Here is a 12480-nt window from a genome sequence, read left to right as displayed (position 1 = left end):
TGCTCTGGAGCTTCATATATTGTTCACAGTCTAGTTTTCATATTTTTGCATCATTGCAAGCAGTGTTAAGAATTTTGAAATAGAACTTTAGAGCCCAAATTTTGCTTGGATACTTAATCCCATCCTCCTGCAGACTGCCCCCATCTTTCACTGCTGTGGGATGTTGCCTGTAATGCCTCTCCCTCATTTCTCTCAGTGCTTATAACCATGTCCTTTCCTTTTGGTCAGTTCCTATGGCCCATCCCTCATGTAATCATTCCAAGGAGAGAAGAATAAATATACTGCCCATCTCTTTGAAGGAAAGAAGTCTAAGCAGAACTGTTTCCATCTCTGGTATTTCTTCTGTTAAACTTTCCACATCCCTTTTGCTTTTCCCAGTTATGGGTAGCGGTGCTATTCTTGTGTGACCAATGTGCATAAAGCCATAGCAAAACAGGTTTTTAATTTTATTTAAACTGGCTTTTATTTTATTTTAGTATTTCTCTGTGTAATTTTATAGATGAAAAAACACAAGGAGGTACAGGATTCATGTTTAGAAAAGCATTGTGTGTCAGTGAGTGCTCTGGCTTTACTCTTTTGACTTAGCAGCTTTATGCAATGGAGGTTGAAACTACCAATACCTGTAAATATAACCCATTTTTATTGACATACAGTGACACCTATTGTTTGATATTATATACATCTGTGCCACTCTTAGCAACTGCATACAGGTATTGAACTATCACAATTTCATAAGGTACAAGCAGGCAAAGTCAAATTATTGATTTAAAGAATTAGGTAATGGCACATGTAGTAATGCCATTGGACAGCTATGCAAAATTAAACCTAATTTGTTTTGTCACAGCCTAATTTACAGATCAGTGTGGGCTGATGCACACAGAGAGGTGTCTCCCGTTTCAGAGTGTCAGCAGATGTTGTTTTGATGTCACACCAGCCACTCTGCATCACCCTCCTGGAGACAGCCAGAGGCTGGCAGCACCCAGCAGGGGATTCTCCCAGGAAATCTGCCTTTGCATTGCCCCACAACTCAGCTGCAGAACATCTGCCCTCTACTGTGGGAGCCCAGAGTGCAGAGAATATTTCTCTGCCTGTTTTGAAGGATTTTACCCCCCTGAACAACACTGTTTTTGACCTCCGTCCTTGGAAAAAACTGCCCACTCTTAGAGAAGAACTAGAAACTACACTGGTGTAAATTAGGTGATAGACTACTATGTAAGATTGTCACAGGGTGAAAAATTTAGAGGTTTTGGGTTTGTTAATGTAGTAAATAGATAAAAGCAAAAGACCATCAAAATGGAGGATTGGTGTTGTTCTCCAAACCTTATTCTTCTACTACTCCATGTTCTGCAGTAAAAGTAGTTTGGGATGACTAGACAAAGAATTCCGCAGTTCCTGGCTGTGTTACTGAATAATTGGTAGGAAAGTGAAAATAATATACATTTTTAGTAACCATTGGTTAATTTACCTTTTAAAAGGCTGTGTAGTCTTGATAATTCAGCTTTCTCCTGCATTCTCTGCTCTGTGCTATGTCTGGGTCATGCTAGTGACTCCATTTCTCTGATAAGACTTAATAAACAACTATCAAGAAGCAGTGAAGGCTGAGAGTCCCATTTGTCTCTTGAATTCCTGGCAAGGACTTTAAAAGATCTCTCCCATCAGGAGAGGCATAATTACGGCACAGTCAGTGTCACTCTGCCATCCCCATTCTGAACCAAGGGAACCTCAATATTGCAGGCACAGGCACAGGAGATGAGTGGGGAGGGCAAGCAGTGAACAAAGCCCTGCCCATGGATTGCACTGAGCATCTGCTGCAAGGCAGAACCACAAACCAGGGCTGGTTCTTGCCCAGGCCAGCAAAGCTGAACCCTTCCAAGCCAGCCCCAGGAGAGTGTGAGGGCTGCACTATGCCAGGTACCAGTTCCAGGTATCTTCAGAGCAGCTCTTGCACTGGAAAGAGAATTCCAAAGCATCAGGCTGGGGGAGTTAGGAGAGTTACTTTAACTCCTCTCTTATTGCCCTCATTTGATTATCTGTTATTTCTTGCTTCTTTTAATAGAGAATACAGAATTCAAATAGGAAAGGTTATAATATAGCAGTAATGAAATACAGGGACTATCGAGTGTGTCAGACTCTGTGGCTGATTAGACTTTCTGATTCGTGGGCTGGCACTCAAGGGAACAGCAACTGTCTCTTTTACTGCCTTGTCTATGAAAACAGCAGAAGGCTATGTATGCTCATTACTATTTTATGTGATTCTGAACATTAGAAGAGAAGCGTAGAGACCAAAGCTATAGAAAAATATTTTTAATTATTTTAATGGAATACTGTGTTTAATTCTTATATAAGCAAACTCTGGATAAGCAATTAGTCTCAGTAACAATATTTGGTACTGGTAAGTGAAGCAACATAGTTCCCTTCTTTTTAAGCCATAAGCTGTAATATAAGGATGTAGAATTGTAAGAAGCATGGGTAAAGGGAACACATTTCCTATAGACCGTGCTGTGAAAATAGCACTGAAATATGTGCTAAACATTCAGTTCACACTTAAGAGTTCACTGGGGTACATAAATGCTGTCTTCAACAGCCATAGCACATTGCTAAACTGAGGATATAAAGTTGGGCTGCTGTGTAACCCACCAGGCTTTCCATCCTAAGAGTAAATACTGTCTACTTCTCCATGGATCTGTACATAAACAGACTTCCAAATCTCCATTCAGCTGCAAAGGCTGCAGGATGAAATATTCATATTAAAAATCTTGGATTAAAATCTACAGCCTTTCATGTATTGTTCTCTACAGTGATGCAAACTTGCTTCTAATTTCCTACACTCCAGCCTCCCTTTTAAGACCTCTCCACAGAGTAGCACCCAGCTGAAAAATAACAGCAGCTGCATTTCTAAGGGTCTGTGTTGAACTTCTGCGCTTTCCAAAGAAAGAGAAAAATAAATGTTATAGGAACAAGTAACACAGACTTCATAAATAAACAGGTTCTGGAAATTTCACTGTTCCCTCAGTGGAGAGGGAAAAGGAGAGTGTGTAATGAAAGCTCTGAGTCTGTGCAGTGTTGGAGGGGCTGGAGATGCAGACAGGCACCAAACCCCAGAGGGACAGATTTTTTTTTTTTTTTTTTTTTTTTTTTTAACAAGAGCACTGAAAGATGACTGTTCGAAAAATTGACTGTTCCATGGGTGAAGAACTAAGAGACCTTGTGGTGGCTACAAGGATCTGTGGAGGGGACAAGGAAAATAGCTCTGCTCTCCCACCCCCAGATGCCTGAGAGAGAGGACTCTGGGTTTGCAGCAGGTACAAAAGAAAAGCTGCAAGGTTTTCAAAAAGACCCAAGGGATGTGGCAGCCTGTGTCATACTGAAATTCAGAGGGCACTGTGCTGTTAATTCCCCACACATCCCCTTGAGATTCAAGTCCTCTGTATTTATGTATTGTCTCTGAAGTTGCATCCCTCTAAATGGCAAAAGCTGGGAGTGAGTGATAGTAGGTTCTGAAAACTCAGCGTTAGCAACAAGCAGGCAGCCCCCAGTCTGAGTGGAGGGCAGTAATTTATTATCCATTAGGTGCTCTGTCAGTCAAAAAGGACTAACAGAGCAATAAAGTCTGAAGTGATCAGTTGAGCTCATGCCATACCACTAGCTGGCTATCAGAAAGGTCAGGGTGGCAAGATGGATGGTTTCCTCTTCTCCACACACTCCATCTTTCTGTCTGGTGACACATGCAACTCACAATCTCAGCAAGTCAGATATCTCCTGTGTGTGAGGCCAGTTCCAACCCAACTGCATATTTTACTGTTTCAGAGGAAAGAATACAAAGGTTTTACATTTTGCTGAAACATTTTCAAATTAGGACAATGGGCCCTGTTCTGGTGGTGGTGTAAGTAGGCTGCAGCCTCCAATGCCAAACCCACCCTCCTTGCAAGGCTGATCCTCCACAGCTATGCAGGGCTCCAGGCCAGCAGCCAGGTACTGATGCAGGGAAGTTTCAGGGAGACTGTCAGAAGTTTTTCTCTGTTGTTCCACTATAATCAGTGCGCCAGGGCCTAGATAAGAGTCTTCTTACTTAGGACTCAAGGGGTGCAAGCTCGTTTCTTGTCTTTCACCTGATCCATCAACCTGTGGGCTCCTCCAGGGTGAGGCCCTGGTCATCCTTCAGTAAGGATCCTGAAATTCTGGATTCATTAAGCCAGACAGAGATTCAGAGACTCCATCCCTGGGAAAGGAGAAAACTTAGATTTTGGTCCAAACCTGTGTCAAGTGTTTCATCCCCCATTTGTTCCAAGTAAAACAGGAGCATTCCTGGAGGCAGCTAGTAATATGTGTTTTGACAGGCCCCTCTGAAGCAGGTGCAGCTTTCCCAGCCTGCTGCCCTAACACATTAATATTTCCAACAGACTTCCCTAAACTTCAACCAGACAGTCTCACTCCTGGGTGGCCAAGGAAACACATTTCTCAGTCAGACTTGTAGCTCATTGGAGGGCTCTCTCCAAGCACTGCACACAGCAGCCTGGAGCACACTTGTGATGGGGAATTAATCCACACTCTGACACTCTCCCTGGCTCCATCCCTCCCTCCTCACTCCACATTGCACTGACAGTTGGTACCAGTCTCTGCCTTGCAGCTACAGGCAAAAGTGTAACCAAACTTCCAAGCCCCAGGGAGGGAACTGGAAATGGTCCCAGCATCAGATTCCAGCCCAAAATGCAGTTCTGGTATTCCCCATCCTTACTGTCACTGTAGTATCGTGCCTATGTTTATTTGTCATGCTCTAACAAGCTGAATGTGAACAGCCAGCTCGTTTGTTCTCAGAGGACAGATTAGAGCAGCCAGCCCCCTCCTGGAATAAGTGGAAGTTGAATTATTTATTTCCTTTTCTTCATAAGAAGCTTATAGCATGCTGGATGAAAAGTCAGAAATAATTAAGAAAAATGTTCTGCATTCAAACAGAAGAAGCACTCAGAGAGCAGGTCACAGATGGTCTGAGTGTGGGCTTGGGATGGGAAGGGAATCTCTCCTTGGTGTTGCAGGAATCAGCCTGGAAGGGTGTAGCAATTCTGTGGACGACCGACATTTTGCCTGGAACGATTTCTCCTGTTCACTTTCAGCAGTAAATTTCTGGGTGAGGCTTTTCCCCAGGTGCTGTGGAAGTGTTTCACTGCTGTCATGATGGGAGTTTCAGACAAGGGATGACATTTGGGGGCTTGGAATATGTTAACCCTTTAATTATGCTATCAGGTGTGGCTGTTTATTTTTAATATTTATTTAATAATATTTCTGTTATTTTCCACACAGAGGTAAAGTTTGGAAATACTCCTCCTCTTTATAGATGCGACTTTTTCCTTTTTTAAACACCAATGCCTCCCTCAGAGGAGAAATTCTGCCTTTATGAATTTCTATTCATTGGTCCCCCACCTAAAGTTGGAATTCTGAGTAAAAGACAACATTTCCTGACAATGGGAGTTAGAGTTGGTTTATAAGAGGTAAACTAACATCCCTTAAAAAAAAAACCCAAACAACTGTTGCTCTACTGATACTGAGTTGATTTTACATTGCCCAAATACAGGCTAGATGTGCCAGCTGGGAAGTATTACAAATACTGACAAGTCCTTTAGTTATGATTCTGATAGTACATGGAATAGGATTTTCTGAAAGAAATTTAAGGAAAAAATAAATTTCGGGGACTAAATCATCAGTAATGCCAATTGCTGGAATTCCATGTGGGAATAAAGAGTCCAGCATGCCCACTTCAGTTTCAGAAAGAAATACATTAGTGTAAAGGTGTTTTGAATGAAAAAAGTAATCTCCTTTCCTGTTTCAACACAAACTGAGTCTGGCCCACCTAATCATACTTTTTACTACATGGGTACTCTGTGATTACTCAAAAACAGTTTCTTTAAGTTTAAAGCCAATTGCTGCTCATGTTTAAGTGAAACAGCTCTTTCACATGAGGTATGGCAGAAAATATTCCTCTCAACCTATTACCAAGCCCTTACAGTTTAATTAGAGGCTGTGAGTGCTTGGCGATCATCAGGAAAAGGTAAATATGTGATGATGACTGCCTTGGCTCACCTGCCCCAGGAGTGGCTAGAGTTAAAAGCCTGAGCTGCTGCAGTGGAGAGGGAAAAGTAGGTCTGGGTTTTAACACCTTCCAGGCAACTCTGTGAGTGTCACACAACAGGGACCTATGACCAGTGAATTATCCAAAGGTGTTATTCAATGCCACAGGCAGAGTCCTACAGAATCCTCATCAGGTAAGCAGAGTAAGCACCTAGCCTTGGATTTGGCTATTTTTGAGGTTAAAATCCTATTAAAAATACTCGACATACATGTATTTTTCTAGAGCTGAGCAGAATTGAGCTGTTCAAAGAAACAGGGATTTACCAAGCTCCCCAAGATAGCTGGGTACATAGCCTCTACTGAAGCTCCCCAGATGCTAGCCCTATCTTCCTTGGAGTCCTTTAAAAATCCTGGATCTGGTAAAAACTGATTTACAAAGGGTTTTTAGAGTCTTAGGAAATAATAAATCATAGTCTGGATACTTCAAATGGGATCCACTTACAGCTGGGACAGATTCTTCTGTTTTTTCTCTTTCAGGTAAATCCTTCTGTATATATCTCAGGCTCCATAATTTATCATTTGTGAACTCCATAAATTACCATTCTAAAATTCACTGAGTGCTTCCCAGGCAGTGCAATATTCTTTGACCACCTTGCTGTGTATCCTTTTGCTGGTGGGTTTCACAAGTTCTCTTAAAGTAGGTCAGTGAAATGTCCTCTCTGCTGAGTTTTTTTTCCTTTGAATCAACCTCTCTAGAACAGCCTCGAGCTGCATTGTGAAATCCGTCCAGGACATAATGTATAGCAGTATATGGGATACAAGATTCATTGACTTAGCTGGGTTTAAAAAACTAATCCTTGTTCCCTAAATCTTTGATGAGACATTATTTTAGCTTGAAATGTTGTGTTGTGTGGCATGTAGTAATTCTTCCTGGGGTATAAAATTTTATTTCTGCTTCAAGCCTGTTTTGGAAACCTTGGCACTTTCAGCTTACTGCAGTCAACTGCCACAGTATGAAAAGTCCTTTGTGATACTGAAAAAGCAAGGTGCCCCAGTGCTGTGTGATGTGAAAACTCAATTAATTACAGGAAGGAGCAATATATGATAATTTCAGAATTAAAATATTATCAGTGCTGGAAGCACAGAGGTAAATCCTCTGCTGAATCCAGTATGCAGAGCAGAGGAGTGACCGACAGATTCAGAGGATTGCTCTAATCCCAGGTTGCTGGGAAATCAGGCCACTGCATAGGTTAGAGGACCCACTGAGAACTGGTGTGACCCCCAGGAGATGGATGCATCAAGCTGCAGGGACACAGTGTGCTTGGAAAACACTGTCAAACACTGTCCCACCCAGTGGAGACCCTCCCATCCAGGAATGTGGGCAGTTCAACAGCAGGAGAGAGCCTGGATATTGTCAAGAACCCATCCTTATTTTATCTGAGCTGGCTCCTAACAGTTGGATCCCCTAATCTGCTTACAGCAGATCATATTTTCCTTACTTTGAAAGTTAAGTTTAAAAGAAATTGTCAGAAGTCTACAAGCTGAATATTTTGGGAACCTTTTAAAGCTAATGCTGTTATAAATGCAAGGTTGGAGATTTGGAGACCTCTCCTTTCTTGTTTTTGTTTCCCACTTAATTGTTCAGCATCACCTATTTTTGATTTGCAGGCAGATGTCCTAAGCTCCAGTACGTGTATTATCCTTATTACCATAGCACATTCTTGTTTAATTATTTTTAAACATCCTGACCCATTATAGATTAAAAGTCATGAATGAGGTTAATGTATAATTAATGAGAAAGGATGTTCATGGTGACAGCTCAGAATAATGATGAATGAGCTGAACAAGAGATCTGACGAGCTGTCCAAGGTCAAATTGCACATGGGAGTGTTAATGTTGCCTGACACAGCTTTATTTCTTTCCGATTTCCTATTTTCAATGGATTTGTTATTCTTGCAGAGCTGTTAAGCCATTTAAAGGGATGGGAAGGTGTCCTCTGTAAGGACACCTCTAAGTAAGGAGTGCTCCTTGCTGGTAGTCCTTTACACCATCTGCCATGAGGTATCAGATCCAAAATCCACTCTTTTCTCTTGAAAATATCCATTAGATTCAGAGGACAGTTGATCAGAGGGGAGAGGAGGGAAGAAGGTAAGAAAAAACACCTGCAAAAGGCCTTAATTATTGACTCAAAGGAAAAAAACTCATACCCATTTCCATACAGCAAATACTCCATCTACTGGAATAGTTATTTGGTGACAGATTGCAAACAGCATTTTTCTGACTGATTTTTCTCACAATTTTTGTCAAGATTTCGGGGTTTCTGATACCATGAGAGTCTTGCTGTTTTCCCCAGAGAAATCATGACCAAAATCCGATGTGGAATAGTAGCTGACTGGTGAGACTAGTATAGAAATTGTACGTTGAAAATCAGAATTCATGGAGCTGAGGTGTCCTGTGATCCAAGGTCCTGTCCTGTGACCCAAATCCTGCAGAACAAACACTGAAAAAAAAAAAAGGTTTTACAGCAGCAGCAATTAATTCTGCCCTTTCTCCTAACTTAAAGGTAGGTTTCTTCACCAGTAGCTTTCCCTGGAAAACAAGGAGGATGGATAGATTGTGCATCAGAATTGAGGGCTGCCTGCTGACTTCAGGGTTTGTTGCTCTGGACTGTGGACCCAGCCTGGTGAGTGCCTTGGAAATGGGCAATTTGTCTCCTTGCCATGTTTTCCACCCAGTCTTAATTTACAGTTACCTGGGGGAGGAAGGAAAGGTTTTCTGTCTCTCCAATCATTTGCCATGTACGTTGCTGCTGCTTAATTTGTTTTCTTTGGTCACTGTTGTCCAAGTTTGTGCTCCTCTCTCAATCATGCATGGAGGTAACTGAGTGCACTCCCCATCTTTCTGCCCTCAGCATTCTGCTCTACCAAAAGAAAATAGCACAAAAATACTGAAGATTTTATTTTTTTTCCTGGACAGTCAAGATTCTGAAAACACTGAGACATTTTAAGCCAATCAGGAACATAACCCAGGGTCTTCCTGAGCTTCCCTCAGCGCTGAAAATGAAAGAGAAATCCCACAAGCTGTAGCCATGTATCAAATGTGATAATGATTGTGTTAAATTGCTAAGAAAAAAAAAATTCCCACAATGTATTAAATGTGCGAATTTAGGAATTGCTTTTGTTTTGTCACATTCATAAGTTTAGTGCTTGCTTAGATGAAGATGTATTTAGCAGAATATTTATCTGCTGGTTTTTGTCCATAAATAGGATTAAGGCAAGCTAGAAACAAGCAATCCGTTTATTTCCCACTGTGCCACCTGCAAAGTGTGGTAAATTACTCTGCACACACTGTATCACTGTGTGATTTTTTTTTTTTTTCAGTTAAAGGTTAAAAAGTATCTGAAAATGGGCAAAAGTAGCAAAATACAGCACAAGCGTGGCATTATGCATGCTGTATACAAAGAGCACCCTGTTCAAGTCAATCAGAGCATGTGAGACCAGCCTCAGGCCGGAACCTTTGCAAAGATTGGGTCCCTCCAAGGCAGGAGAGTGGATCCAGGGTCCTTGTGAGAGGAGGCATCAGTGGGATCACAGCACACCAGACAACTGCCCCAGCCCCTGATTTGTAGTTCAGGAACTTCCTTTGGTAGACAAAGTGTGCCTTCACTTCCATGGATGCTATCCCAGAAAACACCTGCAGTGTTTCATGCTCACACATCCAAGGACAGACCCTGAGTTCAGGTGTTTCTGTTGGAAGCCAGAGGGTCCCTTTACTACCTGGCAGAATAAAGAGGTTCTATAGGCAGATGCAAACTTGGCTGTCTCCTGCAGCTTCACTGGCTCCTGGCTCTGCTGGGGATCCAGGAAATTTTCCTTTGTTTTCTGCCTCAGTGGAGAGCAGAGCATTGATCCCACCCAGCTCTGCAGCCAAGAGGAGGCAAGGGCAGGAAGGAAATGAGTTTACTCTGCTTTCCACAGCACTTTCTGTCACTCTAAAACGTCATAGATACGAAATTTTGCCTGGAATAAAACACAACCATGTCACACATCTGACATCAGGGACTAAGTGTCCAAAATATATTTATTTTCTCCTGCTGGATTTTCCCTTCTGCTTCCTATATTTTCTTTCAGCTGCTAGGTTTGAGATTGACCCAGTATTCAGGTTAGACAAACCTCACATGTTCTTCTTTGAAGGTGTAATTCTTTATTCATGTTTATTGTTTTCCTGCAGTACTGTTTCCATTACCTTTTTTCTCCCTGTTTTTGCCATGAAGCCTGCTGAAGAAAAATCTTAAAAACAAGGAAGACAAGATAAGCAATACCCTCTCTAACAAAAAATATCCGTGAATTCTGGCAACTTTTGAAATGTGAGTTAAAGAGCAAATATTCTTCTTAGTTCTGAACAGAAACCTTCCCACCCATTTGGAAAAGGGCACTACCTCTGACATGACTTATTGTCATTCCTAGATGTCCTTCAGTAATGACTGATCCAACAGCACCCTCCAGGCATAAGACTTTATCTTGATTGGGATGAATTGCCACCAAGCACTTTTTTTTAGGAGGAAATAAGAGAGCACCTGTCCCACAGGTACAACCCCACCTGGCACTGTGGAAGTTGTGATTGCAAGAACTAATCCTTGTGAGCAGTAACACAAGCGTCTGAAAGGATGAAAAAGCTGCGTTTGGGGTCTGGGTGGGGTTGGTTTTGTTTTCTTTGTTTTGTTTTTTGAAGGGAGTAGAATCAGGGCACCTACATTGGAAACCACAATAAGCAATGTCCCACTTGGAGAGGGTGGCAGCATTTTGGTGTGGGCCACGTGGCCATGTGGTGTGTATTGGTTGCTAACTCATTAATTCTGAGCAGAGTTTCAAAAGCTGGTTTGAAGCCTAAATGGCTGGCCTGTGCCCATCCTTCTCTTCTGTGCTGCCTCGTGGCAGAAAATGTTGAGTTTCACTATTCTTTTTAGCAAGTGAATCTCTCCTTTATTTTTGTGTTAGAATTAAAAAATCCCCATGTAACCAGACCCTGGGTCACTTATCAGTTAAGCCACAGGACACTGCAGGAGCTCTTTGCTGAGAAGGGCTCTGTTCATCCCCTCCCATCATTTCCTCTGCACTTGGTATCCCACAGCCTTTCCCCCTCCATGCAATGTCAGCTCTGAATAATTTTTTCCTGTCCATCTGAGCAAGTTTGAGGTGGGTAAACACTTGTGTTTCTAATTCAGGGGCTGGAAACTGTCACTGTCTCTCCCAGTTCAGTACCTGGAGTGTTAATCCGAGAAGTAATTAACAGGATGGAGTGTGATGCTAATGGAGTGAGCCCTGTGCCAAGGCTTGGAACCACACAGGAGGGAGGGGACCATGATTCTGGCATGTTTTCCTCCTCAGCATATGTGCCAGATCCTGGGCTCTGCCTTGTCAGTAAAAGCCTGGCTTCTAAGTAACACTTCAGGGTATTTTTGTCATTGATGCTGTGAATATTTGCAACAGCCAAAATAATTTGGATAAGCCTGTACTGGTTAGTTACCATGGTCACCTAATAGGCAGTGGCTTTGGGAAGCCTTTGGCCAGGTGTAAGGAAGGTTTTACTGTGCCTTCTGCTGGTAAATATGGATGGAAAACATGTAATGCGGTTTCAAGCAGTATTTATAGTTTTGCAAATAAAATTCCCTTAATCCAGACCAAATGTTAGGATTTCAAGGAGTTGTAACAGAGGTACAGACAAAGCTGGAGTTGCTTGTCAGTGAAATGGCTTCATGTTAGAAAACAAGACTGAATGTTTTCTCTTTCTTCTGATACTCAGTGTTGAGATAAAAGGCTTAATGCCCAAATTAGACAAGTCAAGTATTCTGTTTGTTTGTCATCCTCAGCATTGACTCACAGAAGCTGTAGAACATGAGCACACATATTTTTGCATTACAATTTATTGAAAACTTTTTTTTTTTTTCCTTTTTTTTGGCAAGAGAAAAGCTAGAGCCCACTCTCCCAGCAACAGAATCAGCCAACCTTAAGGAGTGGAGGGCAGCTGGAAATGACATTGAAATACCCTGTAGGATGCTGGGAAAGGTAGAAAAGGGGAAATAAACCCATATTGCTTACTGGGGTTGTGGGAATGTTCTCAGTGTCATGTCAAGCCAGAAAGGTAGAAAAATGGAAATAAATCTAAATTCCTGGTTGGGGTGGTGGGAAGTTTCTCAGTGTCTTGTCCTGCCTTTAACAATGTTTGGTGCCTTTAGAGGAGGGACAGACCTTGCTGCCTCTCAGTCAGCTTCAGCCAGTTGGTCCCTCTGGTCCTCAGCCTTCTCTGGCTCTGAGCCACCAGCATTTGGGCTCACAGCTGACACAGGGACACCAATGCTTTGGTGGCAGGGCATGAGCACCCAGTTATGTGACTTACGTGACTGCTACATGTGGCCCC

Source organism: Corvus kubaryi, unplaced genomic scaffold (assembly GCF_017639235.1).
Source record: "Corvus kubaryi isolate FWS band 111438036 unplaced genomic scaffold, C.kubaryi_AGA036_p1.0 37353, whole genome shotgun sequence".
NCBI lineage: Eukaryota > Metazoa > Chordata > Aves > Passeriformes > Corvidae > Corvus > Corvus kubaryi.
The sequence above is the reverse complement of the archived record's forward strand: the minus strand, read 5'-3'. Positions refer to the sequence as shown.